Source organism: Centruroides vittatus, unplaced genomic scaffold (genome assembly GCF_030686945.1).
Source record: "Centruroides vittatus isolate TY-2023 unplaced genomic scaffold, ASM3068694v2 contig_1168, whole genome shotgun sequence".
Classification (NCBI taxonomy): Eukaryota; Metazoa; Arthropoda; class Arachnida; order Scorpiones; family Buthidae; genus Centruroides; species Centruroides vittatus.
The window spans coordinates 2,391,923-2,409,593 of record NW_027120749.1 but is presented as its reverse complement, the minus strand read 5'-3'; the positions used below and the strand labels follow the sequence as shown (position 1 = coordinate 2,409,593).

Genomic DNA, 17,671 nt, shown 5'->3' with positions numbered 1-17,671 from the left:
CATATTTATTTTTAACATCAGATGGCGTACTAGTTCGTCATCGACATCTCAAATTACACTAAAAGTTTAAGATTATTTTAAATCAGTTTGACCTGATTTAATATATATTTATACATTTAATAATCATAACATTTTATTATAAAAATTATAATCATAGAAAATATATCCTGTTAAAAAATTACATTAAAATAATAATTAAAAAACCATTACTATAATGCAATATAAATGATAAGATGATGGTTATGATGACGATGATGATAAGATTCTTATCTACGAGTTGCATAAAAAATTAAAAATATTCAAAATAAAAAATTAAGCTTTAGCGTGCTAGGAAATTTTTAGTACGAGTACAAAGAATTGAAAAATCCAAAAAGAAATTGGAAGAAGATACTAATGCCAGGAATTTGAAAAATCGAGTAGAAGAAAAGAAGGGGGGAAATGCAAGCAACTAGAATGATTCTGGTTATAAAAAATACACAAAAATAAAAAAATAAAAAACAGTTTGCATAAATAGAATAAATATTTTATAACTGCAACAATAACAATGTATATATACATTTTATATAACTTTAAAAATTAATAACGTGTCATAAAAAATTGTAAAACTTAAAAAAAAAACATAAAAACTTTTAAATTAGTTTCAAATGCAATTTTGTCTTTAAAAATTGCATTTTTTGAAAGAAAAAAAATCTTCCTGAATATATTTATGATTTTAAAATGTAAGTAGGAAATTAATTTGATGAATAAGTTAATGAGTATTTTTTCTTTTTTAAATTTTTCTAAATATTAAATTTTTATTTATAAAATAAAATTCATAATAAGAAGAAAAATAGTTTGCATAAATAAATAAAACTGCAATATTAAAAAGAAAAACTAGTTTTATAGCATTTTATATTGTTTTAGAAAATTAATAATTTATCATAAAAAATAAAATTTAAATTTAAAACATATTTATATATGTATATAATTTTTTAATTAGTTTTTTAGAATCAAAAAAGTTTTTTATTTTTTTTTATTATAAAAATTTAACTAGAAAATTAATTGATGAATGAGTTAATGAGTTTTTTTTTCTTTTCTTTTTTTGATGTTTTTCTAAATGTTTTTTGAAGAAAATTCGTTAATTTTTAAAAAATTTTCTGTTGAATAGCAAAGTAAAGTAAATTTTTTGATCAAGAATTAAGTTTGTTTAAGCAATTTCATCATCATTTTTCATCCTTTGTGATTGATTTATCAGCATTATTATACGATTTTTAACATCATAAAAATTCTATACATCTGAATAAATTTATCTAGTTTATAATATAGTTACTCTGAATGCAATTTTGGAATTTTGCCATTTTTTTGTACAATTTATTTTCGTCAATACCAAATACTTTCAACGCTTTCTTTTTCTTCTTTTTTTTTCAACTCTCTCCTCTGATTATTTTAGATTTTTTTTTTAAATGCAGAATTTTTACTTTAAATATTTAAAAACATTCCTCTCATTATATTTTAAATAAAAAAATAATAATATACTGAATATTTTTTCTTTTATTAAATTTAAATAATATATATTCAAACTTTAAAAACTTTAAAAAATGAAACTTCTTAATAAATTAATATATTATGTATTAAATATTAAAAATTTTAAAAACTCAAACTTTTATAAGATTTATTAATAATTAAATAAATTATTTTTTTATATTTAATTTTAATATTTAAATAAAACTGTGACTTATTAGTAAAATTATAGATACATATTTATATTTAAGTTACTTATTTTCTATTAAAATTTATAAATAAATATTTAAAATATAAACAAATTGTGTAAATGTAAAGAAATATGTTATTAAAAATGCTAAAAGCATGTGCATAAACATCATAAACAAGCTGCTGCCAATAACGGTATAACATCCTTAAAATAATTTTTAAATATAAATAAATTATTGAAAATATTGTTTATATTTATTTTGAATAAGTATAACTATTTTATTTTAATTTTTACATAAATTAGATTATATAAAGAAGTCTTGTTGGACATCATCCTATCTTGAAAATAATATATAAAAATATAAATAATTTATAAAACTTTTAGAATTTTTAAAATATTTATTTATTATTACAATATAAAATAACTTTAATTGTAAGCGTAATCATTAAAAACAGTAAGTAGGAAAAATCTTTATTTAAAGAGTAGGAGGAGATCTCGTTTCTTGGAAAAATTTGGGTAGAACATGTAATTAATCTTCCCACTCATTTCCTATATAATTTTTATTATTGAATATTTAACTCATTTTATTGGATTTAATTTACTTTTGGCGGAAGTGGTCAAGCTTGTCTTCTTTGGTAATTGCCGTTTGGTTTGAATTTTTTCCAAATTTCTCACTTTTTTTTATTAAATCTATTGATTATTTTTAGAATAATTTTTTTATTTTATAAATTTTCTTACTTTCTTAAGTGTCAATTATAGTTTTTTAAATAAATTTTAATTTTTCTATTACAAATTTCTTTAAAAGTTTACTCTTTATTTCTGTTATTCTTTTGTATGAAAATTTGTAATAAAAAATAAAAGTTTTTCGGTTTTTTTTTGAGGTTTGTTGAATGATTTTATGATTAATTTTACTTTTTGATTATAAACATTCTCACTATTTCCCTATATATATTTGTTACTTTTATAACTGACTATTTTTATTACAAAACTACAAAATCTGTTTTGAAACTGTTACTTGTTTTTATGATTATGTTTACCTCTGCATACATATTTTCTTATAATTTTTTAAATATTTTAAATTATTTAATGATTGCTTTATTCTGAATATATTCAAAACTAAATAAACATTCTAGAAAACAATAAATTTTATGCCAATATGCACATCGAATTTTTGAATAATTATTAAATGTTTTGTGTTCTACAGAACCAAAAACTAGATAAAATGTTGTAATATATATTTTTCCTTTTTATTTACTTTTCAATATTTAAAATTTTCCTATTTATTTGCATATTTTTCAATACTTGCAATCATAATGAGCTATATTTAAAGTTAAATTTTAATGCATACTTTTTTATTATATTTCATTAAGCATAAAACATGGAAATTTTTAAAATAATTTGTTCAATTGCTATATGTGTGTGTGTGTATTTTACAGTAAACAAAATTTCTGGTAATAGAGTGAAGCAGATAGAGAAAATAGTTCTGTCACAACCATAATTACTAAAATTACAGTCATTTGTCCTGCCATTCCATTAACCTCATTCCTCATTTGATACAAATAGTCTCCCTTTATGTAACTTCTCAAAAATTAAAGTTGTTCAGGATACCTAGAGATATCTTTTTTCTATTTTTTGAAAGAATGAAAAAAAATTGCATTATTTTAACAGCTTTATAAGAAAAAAAACAAGAAGATAATAATTTACAATGCTGATCATCCGATCATTGAAGTATATTGAAAATCATTGGTGCGTATTCTATGCTCATTAAGATGCATATTAGAGTGTATCGATCCGATGAAGAATAAGTAATTTATTTAATTGTTTGTCCATTTTTTTTCGGTTTTATGTCTACCATTTTCTATTTGATGATGAGAAGATCATTGGGAATTAAAAGAAGTAATAGTGATTACGAAATTTCTACTCCTTCAATTGACCTTCAGAAGAGGTTCGTCGTCTTTTCGTGATTATTGGCATCATACAATGTCCTTGGGCGTCACTCCATTACTGTTTTACAAAAAAATTGTAAAATACACTTTCTCATAAAGATTTTTTTGATTATTGTTCTATTGTTTCGAGTTAGAAACTTATTAAAATGGTTTTTTTTTTCTTCGGTTCTATTATGTTTGTGTAAATGTATATGTATAAACATTGAAGGAAAAGATGCGATGATAATTAGAAACTCTGAAACTGTTATGAAATTTAAAATTAGATAAATTTTCTGATTAAATAATCAAATTATTATATTCAATTTTGAAATTATTCCGAAAATTTTAATGCTGATGTAAGCTATAATTTTGTATATTGTATGGAAAGTTGCGTTAATTGAATATGAACTTTACTCTGTTTCGACATAATTTTTACATTTTAAACTGTAAACAATTTATTTACAGAATATAAGTATAAACTTTAAAAATTTACATTACTTTAATTATATTTTTAGAAATATAAAATAAAATTAACAGGTGTTAAAATATAATAGTTATCATTTAGTTTATAACCAGTTTTTGTTTAAGCTGAAGATTATAAAAGATTTTTCGAATAGATCGATAAAATTAATAGGATGCTATCAACAAAATTATCTGATATCTCATTTAGCAGAAAATAATATGTAATTATCTGTTACCGACATCTTATTCACAAGTCAGTTAAAAGGAGATTGTTAACTATTGTTAGAATATTTATCGATCGTTTGGCGAAATAAAAAAAAAATAATGATAATAATAATAATAATAATAACAAAAAAAAGTAAAGCGAAAAATAGAGAATCTCATTTATTTTTGATGTTAGTCAATTTAGTAATCCCATACGCCCTATTCTTTACTTTAAGAGCAAAACAAAAAATATAGAAGAGCAGTTGATTAAATTGAGAAGCTGATTACTTCTAACATCTGCTTATTTTTAAAAAAGAAGAAACAAAAAGGAAAAAAAAACGATTTTTTCCATTTGTAAATGATACTAAGATTAAATAAACTTATTGAGAATTCTCTCATATTTGTTGATTATTTTCAAATCTCCGTATTCATTTCTAACTTGAAAAATCGAGGAATACAATCAATTTACAATGTTACTCGTAAGAATTATATTATAAAAATATAAAGTACTTTCTAATAATTACATAACAGTTTTTACTTTTTAAATAAAACTACAAATCTGGAAATTCGCCATGATTTTTTATTACTCGAAAATCTTAAAAGTTTATGCTATTTTGTAAATTAAGAAGCTAAAAATCTACTTTTTTTCTAAAGTAAAACTACTTAAATTTGCATTAAAAATCTTAGAATATTTAATAAAATATATTTATTAAACTTTTCTTAGAAAATTTTTAAATTCAAGTTTTTTTTTTATTGATAATCGATAAGGTTCGATCATTCAACTTCGAAAGTCGTTCATTCGTGATAGTCGGTGGTTCATAATCAGTGTTGAAATCTTCATATATATATAAAAAAATATATTATTATCATTAAATAAATATATTATATATTACTAAAGAACACATACAATACGCAAAACATAATGATTATCACATTATAGGCATTAAAAATTATTTTATATTATATACCTTTTACATAACCTTCTGTAAAACAATCTATAAATTTAAATTTTCAATGATTTATTGTATTTTTTAAAAATAATTTTAACGTTATTAAAATATAAATAGTCTGTAAGTAAAATTGCAACATGATTATAACCCGCTAGTCTGCAACTAATCTTCTTTGAAATGTGCCTATCGACATTAATTACAAGATAAACAATTTTCTCATTTTAACAGTTATCATATTTTATGATGGAACATCTTAAGCAATTTCAGACCTTAATTATAACTTTCAAAGTGAGAAGAGTTTCGTAGATAGAGATAATATCGATGATTAATTAGATTCATAATTTTTAGTCATCATTATAATTTAAAGTTCTTTCACCCACGTATAAAAGGGAACATATTTATCCTCTTGATATGCTTCTGTTGATATTAACTCTTTTTTTTTCTTCTTGGAGGGTAGTTAGCTTCTAAAATTTCCTTTTAAAGGTCAAATCACTGCATGAAAATTATAAATGATCATGACAAAACTTCCTTGAATAATTTCTTATGCTTGCTACTAATTTATTTTCATGCCTTTTAAGTTTATTATGATGTATTTAATAATATTATATTTTAAAAATAAAACTTTTTATATACTGAGGTTAAAGATTATCTTTCAAAAAAGAGAAAATATTTGACAATAGTAAAAGTAGGACAGTAATGAAAAGTGCTTTGGACAAGAGTTCAAGTGCCATTATCTTTTAAAAGTCGTTTTATTTTATTTTTCTTTTTATCTAAGATTTGGAATTTTTGAAAGAGATTTAAAGTCGAATTTTAAACTTCAAATCTCACCATCATCTTTAATAATATCCTAACTTTTTATATTTGAACTTTAGCTTGAATTTTTAAATAGTAAAATATTTAAAATTTTTATTTATTTTTCGATATTCAAATCTTTATATTTTGAATTTCATAAAGAAAAATAATTTTCAGTTATTATATTGAACCTCTTATAAAAATAATTTATTTTAAGAAAATAAATCATTTTCGTCCACATTCAATTATATTGATGATGTTTTACTTTTTAATTCGAAATAATTTTAAAAATTCAAACGAATCTAATTACAAACAGAGACGGATTTACTTAAAAGTAGACTGAGCGGTCGCTTTACTTCTCCAATTACAAAGAAATCTCTACATCATTCTGTGAATTTATTCGTTTCTTAAAAGTCTATAATTATAGTAGACAAATGTAAATTGTAAAGACAATACATTCTCTATGGTCTTTACCATCGTATGCCATAGAAGTGAAAGAACCCCTGAATATCTAAATCCTCCACTTATTGCATATTATCTAAATATGTTTAGAAGCAGAAGCCCTAAAATTGCTTTTAAAAACTGATAATTAGTCTATCAATACATTGTGAAATATATCTATCTGAAAACTCCAAATCCAATACATTTCCAATTGATATTTATATGATAATTCATACATAAAATCTATAAAATCTCTCTAAAATCGTATATAATTTTGTATAACATTTTGAGAAAGTTTCGCAGCTTTTCCTTGTTTAATATTCAATGTACAGTACATTGAAATATTTTCCTATGTTATATACATTTTAATGCTACTTTAATTGATAATAGTATTAAAATTCTTATAAGAATATTACATTTTTACTTTAACGAAAAAATCCATTTTACCCTTTTTGATGCTTTTTCTTTCTTTTATGTTTATTGTTATTATCATTTATCGAATAAATATTTCTCGAGAAATAAAAATAATATCGTTTATTTGTTCCCAGAATTCAACATACTTTCTCAAGATCTTAAATTGAATATAACTTCAAAAGTGGATTTAGTTAAAGCGCTATGGCCTCAAAAATCCATAAAACGCTACAAAATATATCACAATTCTTGATCTCCGGATTTACTCATAAGATAAGAAAAAAGAAAAAAAAATTAGCTTCCAGGAAAAGCCTTAGAAACATAAAACTGTCCAAATTAAAAGAAGGAGAAAAAAGTATTAAGTTCCTCTACACATAATACAATAACAAGAATAGACCATTATCTTCTTTTTTCTTTTTTTATTGTACTGTATATATTCACATAGAAAAAAATACTACTTGAGACTTAAAATAATGGAACAATTTTTTTTTTTTTTTTTTAAATTCTTAAAGTATAAAATTTAAATAATTACTAAATTTAAACTGTAAAGTTAGAGTAGTTTATGATTATTTAAAAAAATTGGAATTCTTAATTTATTATATTATATAACTAACAGTTATTTCTATTATTTGATATAACTTCGAATATATAATTAAAGATAGTAATCAAAATCTATATATGATCCATATAACGTTTTATTAATGAAGGGCGGTATCCTTGATAGTTGTAAAAATTGGCGAATATCCAAGCAAAGATATGCCCCACCCACATTCAACCCTTTTTTATTATTTTTGAATTGACCTTGTACAAAATCATAAACCTGTTTAGGTCTCATGAACTTTGATCTATTGAATTTTCATGTTTAACAGCTTTAACATATCAAAAGAAAACATTTAAAATGATATTTTTTTATGTAAATGTATATATACACATATATAAAAGAAACTTTCAATATTAATTGGTTTTCATTTACATATATAAAAAATCTTCTTTATTTAACATAAAAATATTATTCAATATTCTAAGGAAGATTTCAAATTTAAAAAAGCTGGATACATTAACTGGCACTAATGATAATATTAATGTAAAGTTTTTGAATATTTAAATATAAATATTTTACATAAATAAATAATTTATTTGTATAAAAATTAAAAGAAATAACCTTGATATAAAGTTTATTTAAGTTAATAATAATAATAATATACTTAATTTTAATTAAAACTTTTTTATTCACTCACACATTTGATATTTTAAAAGGAAAGTTTCAGCATTTTTATACTTAAAAATTTAATGAAAATAGCAATAAAGAATTTTTAGATAAATTTTTTAGATTCTTCTTTTTACATTTTGTCTGCATTTAGAACTATGTTCAACGGATCTATTTATATAGGACATGATGCTACTTTTTTGTCTGCTTGTTTAACCGAATATACTTTATGTCAGGATGAAGTCTTTATCTGATGTGATGTGTAACGTTGAAAGCGCTCAGTAAAGTTGACAGTTATTCCAGAACAGTTATCAATTTAGATATAAAGTTATTTTTGTAAATCTCCTAGTTTTATTCTCTGAACCTTTCTATTTTTATATAACAGTTTCTTTTTTATTTTTTCAACATTTATAGTACATTACAATCACTTCTTAGCTTTTAGTAAGAAGAGAGAAAAATCCCTTTCTTCTATTTTGCACTAATGTCATTTAAAGTAATGTTTTCAGCTCTGAATTTTATTTATTGAAGGAAAATAATTGAATCTTGAATTTTCTAAATTTTATTACTTTTCTGATTATATATTGTTGCTATTATCCTTATTTATTACAGGGATTACATTTTACTAACATTTATCAGAGTTAATTTATTATGACTCTATCATTTAAATTATTTATTAGAGTACATATTTATTTATAAATACATTTTCTAAATTAAAAAATTTAATGTTTTTTAATTAATTTTTAATTCAAACAAAGCATCTTTAAATAATATCAGTCAACTGAATAAATACTATTTTCTAGTATTTTAAAAATAAATCCATTAAATTATATTTGGCTTAAATAGTTAAATGTAATTAATTTCTTTTTTTTTCTAAGTTGGCATCAGTTTAAATTATTTTGATTTTTTCACAAAGTTTTTTTTTCCTCCCTAAAAATATCCAACTTAACATTTAAAAATTTAGGATTTTTATTTGTCTGTATATTAATATATTGCATAATGAAATATAATTAAATTATAAAATAATTTCAAATTATTTTTATCATAATATAAAAAAAGATTATACCTTATTTATTTTTTTATCATTTGTCTTTTTAACATTTTAAAAATCATTTTTGTGCTTATTTTCTGTTACTTGTTATTTTTTATTGTATCTTTCCATTATTTGCTATTTAATAATATGGAAGCACGGATAAAACATTGACATGAACTAATATTAATTATTAAAGAAAGAATTTGCAAAATATTTGTTGTTGTTGCTTTTATCTCTAGGGTTCTTGTTTGTGGGGATAATTCCTTGCCATATGAAGCATGCCTATTAAATAAAGTAAATTAAATAAATAAAAAATAAAATAAAATAATTCTTATTTTGATACATATCATTAAATACTAATTTATTAAATTTTATGTTTTCCTATTTTATAAACTCTATTTACTATAAATAAAATCAATAATTTTTCCTATAACAAGGTACGTATAAATAAGTTGTTTATTTAGTTTTATTGATTTTTTAACTGTTCTATTTAATTTATAATTTACATAGATTAATGATAACCCTCAGGGTTTTTAAATAAAAATTTTCAAATTAATTTTCAGTCCTTTACAGTAATGAAAATTATAATTTATAACCTTATAAATATTAAATTATCATATCTTAATTATAGATGGAAAAAATATATAGATATTTTTTAATTATATAGAAATTAATAACTACAGTATAAAAGATATATTTAATTATGTTGAAATTTAAGAAATCCTAATGTATATAAAGTTTAGATTTGTTTTATTCATCATTCATTAGTCATTACTTCTAGACTTGAGTAATGTTTAAGAAATATGAGATAGGTGTTATCGATGTGTAAATTTTTACCCAACTTTTGCCATTTATTTTAATTAATAATATATTAATTTTAATTCAAAGCTACCCTTTTAGTTGCTTTAAATATTTTCTGGGTAATTTAAGCCATTTGTTACATTTACATGCTTATTAATCTCAATAACTTGGTTTGATCAATAAACAGGTGTAATGTAGAAACGTGATTGACGAATCCCAATGGGGTAAAGAGAAATTTGTTTCTAGTACTTCTATAAAATTATTTTAAATTATACTTATGTATTTTTGAATTATTTAACATACAAGCATTTTAAATTAATTAAAATATATTAAAATCAATATTAAAGAGTACATTTTATTAACTTTTCATATATATATTCTACATATATTAATGTTTTTAAAAATATTTTTTAAATTTTAAATTTTTCTTGTTTTTTGTTTCAAGTAAATAAAGTAAATTTTATTTTTCATTCATTTTTATATTAATTATTCTGGTTATATTGATGAATAATTTATTTTATTTGAAAAACTTCCATTTTTTATCTGAATTTTTCAACACTTTTTATTATTTAAGCTTAACCATAAAAAATTTATAATTATTGTTTTTGTTATTAAATGTAGACTGATAGAACCTTGTACTTAAAATATAACTTTGTTCTTAAGTTTCGAGGTCAACGAAAAATAAAAAGGTAAATTAGTTTTCCTTCTAGCTAGGATTTGTTTATTTAGAAAGTAAGAAAACAATTAAGATAATTTTTATATTTAACAAATTATAATTGAAATATAATTATAAGTTTATTATACAAGTAAACTTTTTCTAAATATGTGCATAATAAAACATTAAATTGTTTATTAAATCAACAAATTCAATTTCTATGAATTTACTTTACACAATATAAAATACAGTACATATAAAATATAAATCACTAAATTATGCACAAATTTTTATTTTCTATTCAATTTTTTAAATTATATGCGACTATAAAATAATATATTGTCATGTGAATCAATGCTGACAAGTTTAACACTAAAAATATTAACTATAACACATTTAAAAGAAGATATTTTTTATTAAATTCGCTCGAATTTTTAATTATGTAGTACGGATTTGTTACTTTTTTTCTAGTAAATTTACAGATCTTTAATACTTTATTCCATAATTTACGAGCTTTATACAGTTCATAAATGATTAAATAGAATTTCGAAGTAGCTTTCGGTCTTAAACATAAAAGTTCTCGTTTCCTTCTTTCTCACAGAAGTTCCTGATTGATTAATTTATGAAAACATTGGAGTTGCCCTATAAATCAGTATTATCATGAATTAAATCTGCAGTAACATTTTCCATGTTAAAGCCGATTCTAATCTTTTGATAATAGGTTATAGACCTACACTTCAATCTTAATTAAAGCTTTTTTTTAAAGAATTTTTCTCGAGCATTTAATTTGTTATCTATTAAAAGACGAACTCAGTACAAATTGCATAGAAACTTTAAAAGGAAAAACAAAATAAATTTAAATTAACGAGTTACAATGTTTAGCTACAAATTGTTTAAAAATAGACATTTCATTTTTGAGTAACCTAATTTTGAAATCTAAAACTTAATAAAATAATAAAAGCAATCAAATTTTTATTATTTAGTAATCATTTTTATACAAAATATTAAAAGTATAAGTTCTATCTAAAATAAGTTAGCCAAAGGTAAGTTAGTAACTACGTAAGGATCATAGTAAAACAATAAGATTTATGAAATTCTTATTATTTAATTAATTTATTATTTGGAGAAGTCAATAAAACAGGTATTTCATTAGTAAAAGGTCTCAGTTTAATAATTGGTAAGCTCTACGTTCATGTTTTTCTGTCAATAGTTCTTAGAAGAAAAGAATTCCTTTATTACTTAAATTACATAAAATGCAAGTTTTTATAAAACAGGAAATACAGATTCTGGGAAATTTTGTATCTAAAAAAACATACAAAATTATACACGATTTAAAAACTACAACAGAAAAATGATATAGTATAATACAGAATAAAAATTTCTGAATTAATAATTCAAACAATTATTTCTTCGATATCTTAATTTAAAAATCCTTAGTTCTAATATAATCTTAATAATTGTATTCAATGTTAGATGATTCGCTAAGTTGTTATAAAATTTTACAAAAATATTTAAAAAGTTAATCTTATATCTCGATAATAAGAAAATATGATTATTTATTATATCCTTAAACAATACAGTATAATAAACAGCAGGTGTTTTTATTATGTATTATAATAATTCATTCATTGTATTAGTTTTTCAGTACTTTTTAATGAAAGAATTTAATATGTACTTCAATTATGCCATAAAACTTATATCTGTATTTTTTATATATGGTTAATAATGCGTTATGGAATTTTTTGGAGTTGTGACATTCAAATAAATGAAACATTTGATTGATATTTGAGAATCAGAAGAAAACGGATAATATTTTTAAAAATTTAAATTAATATCTTCTCCTTTATTTCAATTATGAGCAAATTTCTATTGCTTCGAGCTTTCGTGAATAGTAAATCTAAATTATGATGTAAAAAATCTCCATGCCAAATAAGTTGGCATGAAGATTATACTGAAATTTATCGATCCAAATCAAATTCATGAATTTATTTGATTGACCACAAATATAAGCGCAATAAAGTCTATAAATATATTTATAAGAATTTAAAAATACTTCTTTTAATGCATGTTCTAACATAGGCCTACTTATTTTTAATGACTGAATTACCAATAAGATACAAATAAATAAATAAAAATTGTACTTCTTATTTTCTTATATTTATTTATGTTTTAATGATGATATGTTTATTTTAAAATATATGTCATTTATACTATATTTATCACGATTGTTATCACGTTTAAAAAATGATCCGTGGTTGTAATTAAGATAAGCAGGAGTGAACTACAAAATCAGAATAAAAATATATAATGAATTAAATCATTTTGATTTCAAGCGAGTTAAGAAAAAGTAAAATTTCTAAATAATTCTTATTCACACGAATATTATTTTAACTACATTAAAGAAATCGTTATTTTTTGACAATTTATTTCAAGATGTAATCTTGTGATATTTATTTTATTGCTGCTATTTAATAATGCATCTCTGCATCTAAATATGGATTAGAATATTTGATTTCCTCGTATGTACTTTTTCTATTCATTTTCAGAATATCTAAGTTGTCACAATCGAAAAATAAAATAAAATTCTGTTTATTGCCTAATAGAATGGGAAAATGATACTAAAATATGTTATTATTTTATTTTACCCCAGCTACTCTTTGTTCGATTCTGTTTAGTATGCTAACCAAGATAAAATGATAATTAATATGTTATACAGGATGTAACATATTGAAACATTAGAACTGTGTAAAATAATCCTAATTATTCTATTTTGTCGAAGATTGAGAAGAATCGTGTTTTATTTTTAATTGAGGTAACTGTTGCAAAAATCCCCGAGAAATGAAATCACTAGAAGTTTAAAAAAATAAGGTTATAAGTGTTATAACACGTATATAAAACGTGGCACGTATAAATATAAAAACATGTATTGTTTTTAAATAGAATTCGTCAAAATATAATTCTGCACGAAATACTTTAAACAATAAACATTTTTTAATTTGTTAACAATGATTAATTAATTAATTTTGAAATTACTTTATTAAAACATAAAAATAAACATAAAGCAAATGGAAATAAAGAGTTTTAAAAAAAATTAATTTTTCTGTACGATTAATACATTTGCAATTGCTGCAGAAATTGTATATCGATTAAATTGTAATAAGTGATTTTTATATTAATCAAAATGCAATAGTATTATTAAAAATTACTCAAAAACTTAATCATTAATGATAGAACCAATTATCTATTATTAAAAAGTAACGTTTTATTCTTAATATTACCTAATTAAACAAATTTATTCTTTGAATCAGATCTTTCAACCTACCTCTAATAACAAGCTCATAATGAATTTTCTCTATTTCCATGAGTATTCAACAATTCAAAAACAGTTATTTAAAGTAATAAAAAAAATCTTTACATTTAATTTTTGATACAATTAAGCAGTCTAAACAATAGATAAATGTGTTATAGCATAATTACGTTTTTATTGTTAGGAACATTTTAAAATATATAATAATAACATTACAATGTTAAAATAGCAAGAATATTTAAGAGTATGATTTTAAATTATTAAATTACAAATAGAATAAATTATAATTATAATCTACGTATTATTAGAATTTCTAGACATTATTTTCAAAAGTAAAAGAAAAAAAAGTGATAAAATTTTGTGATAACTCTTTCAAGAACTGTAGTAGAAAATATATCTTATTTATGATAACTCACGAATAGAAAGGAAAATAAAATAACAATAAGACAAGAAATTAAACTTGCATAAAGTGAAGAAAATTGAATGTCAGGCTTTTTAACATACAAGTATTCCATTGAAATCTATATGTAAATAAGAAAAAACTTATTTCCTTTTGAGTTAAATAATATATATATATAATATAATACATTAAAAAAAAAAACTAGGGAAGAAACTGAAAATTAAAGATGTAGATTGAAAACTTAACAAAGTTAGAATAAAGGCTTTCCAGTTTAAAAGATAGTACTTCAATCAAACAGCTTTAGGAGGTAGAGTGATCAGTGCTAAGTTCCGGCAGGAGCAAATATCCGTGAATAGGAGGCTGTAAAAGCAAGTATCCATTGAATAAGAGGTTAGGTGGGCCTCACAGCCACATTTGCAGTGGGGGGAAACCAGTTCTAATCGGAAATCGAACCCAAACTTCCTTGCTTGGAAGTAGTCACTGTAATAACTTGACAATAACAGCTGCTTCAACACATCAGAATATAAAAAGATATAAATCCATATAATATTAAGAAAATAAAATGTATAATTACAAATAATTAAAATTAAGTTAAATTACATGAAATTAATTGCAAGAAACTTTTCATATAAATAATTTTATGAGTTAATAATACAAATGATATTTATAAAAGAATATTTCTATAATTAATTTCTACTAATTATATAAACATTTAATTATATAATCTTCCTTTTACTAAATTGTTTCTTTTAATATATTTTAATTATTATTAGAAGGCAAAACAAGAATTTATATTATTTTTTGAATATACAAAATATAATATTTAAAATTTTAAAACATACTTTGACTTCTATTCTCTTAATATTTAATATAATTTATAAAATATAAGAAAAAAATGTAAAATATTAAAATATTTTAGATTCTGTTTTATTATATTTATATAAAATAAAATTTTAATGAATTTTATAAACTAAAACATAATACAAATTCTTTTCTATTTATGTAAAATTTCCTTCCTTTCAATTCTTTCGTTTTTAATAAATAATTTTAATTATTTTAAAATGAAAATAAAACTGCCTCTAAAAACAAATTTAATTCAATAATTTAACAAATAAAATTATTTATTGTATTTAAATATTTAATTAAAAAATCAATTATATTTTTTCAAATTAATAATTATTTATAATTTATTTATATTATAAATAATTTAATACTGTTTGTAAATTATTGTTTAATATAATTTTTAAACTGTTAAAATAAAACTGTTATTTATTTAAGTTACATTTAAATTTTTAAATAGAATTAGAATAAATTATCAAATTTTCAAAAAAAAAAATAATAATATTTATTCCAAAAATAATATGAAAATAAAATATCTATTATATATTTTATTAATTTTAAGAACCGGTAGTAAATCTAGTATTATTATTGAAACTTAATTAATTATTCAAATAATATAATTTTTTAAATTCAAACTATTAGGCTTATATCTTTCATTTATAAATAAATACATTTATTCGATAACTAACAGATGCCTTTCGCATAATTACATCATATATATAATAAAATTTGTACATTTATATACTATAAAATGTTTATTATATTTAATTTATATTATTTATCTTACTGGTATGAATTATAAATCATTTTGGAAAATATCAAAAAACAAATAACTCTATAAAACTTTAAAATTCATATAAGTTGGTAATGTAGTTAAAAATATACTTTTTAAACTTTAAAACATTCTTATTATGTACAAAAAATAAATAAAAATTCAAGTTTAGTTATATCATATTTTAAAAATTAAATAACTTCAAATACATATACTGAAATAATAATATAAAATATATAAATAAAAAAGTAAACAATGTATAATGAACAATAATATTCGCAGTACCTATAATAATTGCTGTATATACAACTGTGAGAAGGGTATTGTATAATAAATACACTTATTGATATAATTACTACTGGTATATTTAGTATATAATAGTTTATTAACTATTATAATTAAATACAATAATAAATATTATTATATAATAAATAACAGTTCTTCAATAATGACCATATAATGAAACAAACACCAATAACACTTCCACTTAAAAAAGATGATAAGGAAAGAAATCCATGCCTCTTCTTTCATTATTAGACTTGAGACATCTATTTATCTGTCTTAAGTCTAGAAATCAGAATATTAAATAATATTGATTTAAAAAAGATTATATGTAGACGTTTTTAAGATTTTGGTTTGCTAACCATTAAAATGTTATTTTAAACTATACTCATTATTAAAAAACAAAACCGTACAGTAGTTATGCATTTTAAGTAATTGTTACTGTATAATTACTATTTAAAAAATTCAAACTATAGTCTAAATTATTTAAGTATAAGTATATACTGTACATACAGCATATAATTACATATGCATTTGTAAGTCAAAAACAAGAAAGATTATCACTTTTCATTACTTTAAAAAGAAATACCAGCACTAATATTTTATAATTACATGTTCTTTTAAAATATTCAATTACAGAATCGTAAAATATTTTATTTTTTCTGTCCTGATCAATGTATACAGTTAAAGCATGTGGTCAATAATTTCGTAGTCTTCTCTACAATAGTTTTTCTACAAGTTTGCTATAATTAGTGAAGTCTATAAATCAAAATTCTAAATACTATTGATTTTAAAAGATCATATGCAAACTTTCTAATTGGTTTGCTTTTTAACAAATTAAAAATTACATTTTTAAAATGTTATTTTAAAATATTATTCATTGTTGAAATAAAATAAAATAAAATTGTTTATATTTTATTATTGTTTTATTAATTGATAACTTTTTCTTTTAGAGAACCTACACAAATTTTCATTGATAAAAATACTTTGATTATCTATAATTAAGTATGAGTAATTTAGTAAAGATCATCACAATACACGTTCATTAATTAATAAAACCACACCTACACTCAATCAAAAATAATTTATTTTATAAATTAATTTAATTTTAATTACATAGAAATTTATATTATTAATAAATTTAATTTTTCACTTTTTAGCTAAACTATTTTTAAGTAAAAAACAAATAATTTAATTTAATTTAAATAAATAATTAAAAAAAACTTATAATATATTTAATCAGTTTTTATTATTTATTTCTATTTATAAATAAATTATAAACATTTGTTAAATATATAAAGCGTTTTTCTATTTTATAAAAGCAAAAAAATAGAATTTTTATTTCAAATCGATTTCTCTCTACTTCTACAGTATCACATATACGTTTAAATATATATATATATAATGCAATTCTATTGTCGTTAGTGGAAATGTAAATAATTTTTCTCTCTAGAATTGTCATATATCATTAATTTAACACGAAAATTCTATATAATCTTTTT

General features: G+C 20.5%; 2 long non-coding RNA genes across 3 annotated transcripts in view; one reads left to right on the top strand and one right to left on the bottom strand.

The window, feature by feature from the left end:
* The first annotated feature begins 2,300 nt into the window (after positions 1 to 2,300).
* LOC136982026 (uncharacterized) overlaps positions 2,301 to 17,671 on the top strand; it is a 17,210-nt gene continuing 1,839 nt past the window's right edge. Inside the window, exon 1 of one of the 2 annotated variants that reach the window (XR_010881826.1) lies at positions 2,301 to 2,325. This is a non-coding gene — a long non-coding RNA (uncharacterized lncRNA). Of the gene's footprint in view, positions 2,326 to 13,266; positions 13,381 to 17,671 lie in introns of those variants that run through there. The other variant, XR_010881829.1, reaches the window with a different exon arrangement.
* The window catches only part of LOC136982019 (uncharacterized), a 23,804-nt gene continuing 15,503 nt past the window's right edge, over positions 9,371 to 17,671 (bottom strand). Inside the window, exon 3 of the long non-coding RNA XR_010881821.1 lies at positions 9,371 to 9,394. This is a non-coding gene — a long non-coding RNA (uncharacterized lncRNA). The remainder of the gene's footprint in view (positions 9,395 to 17,671) is intronic.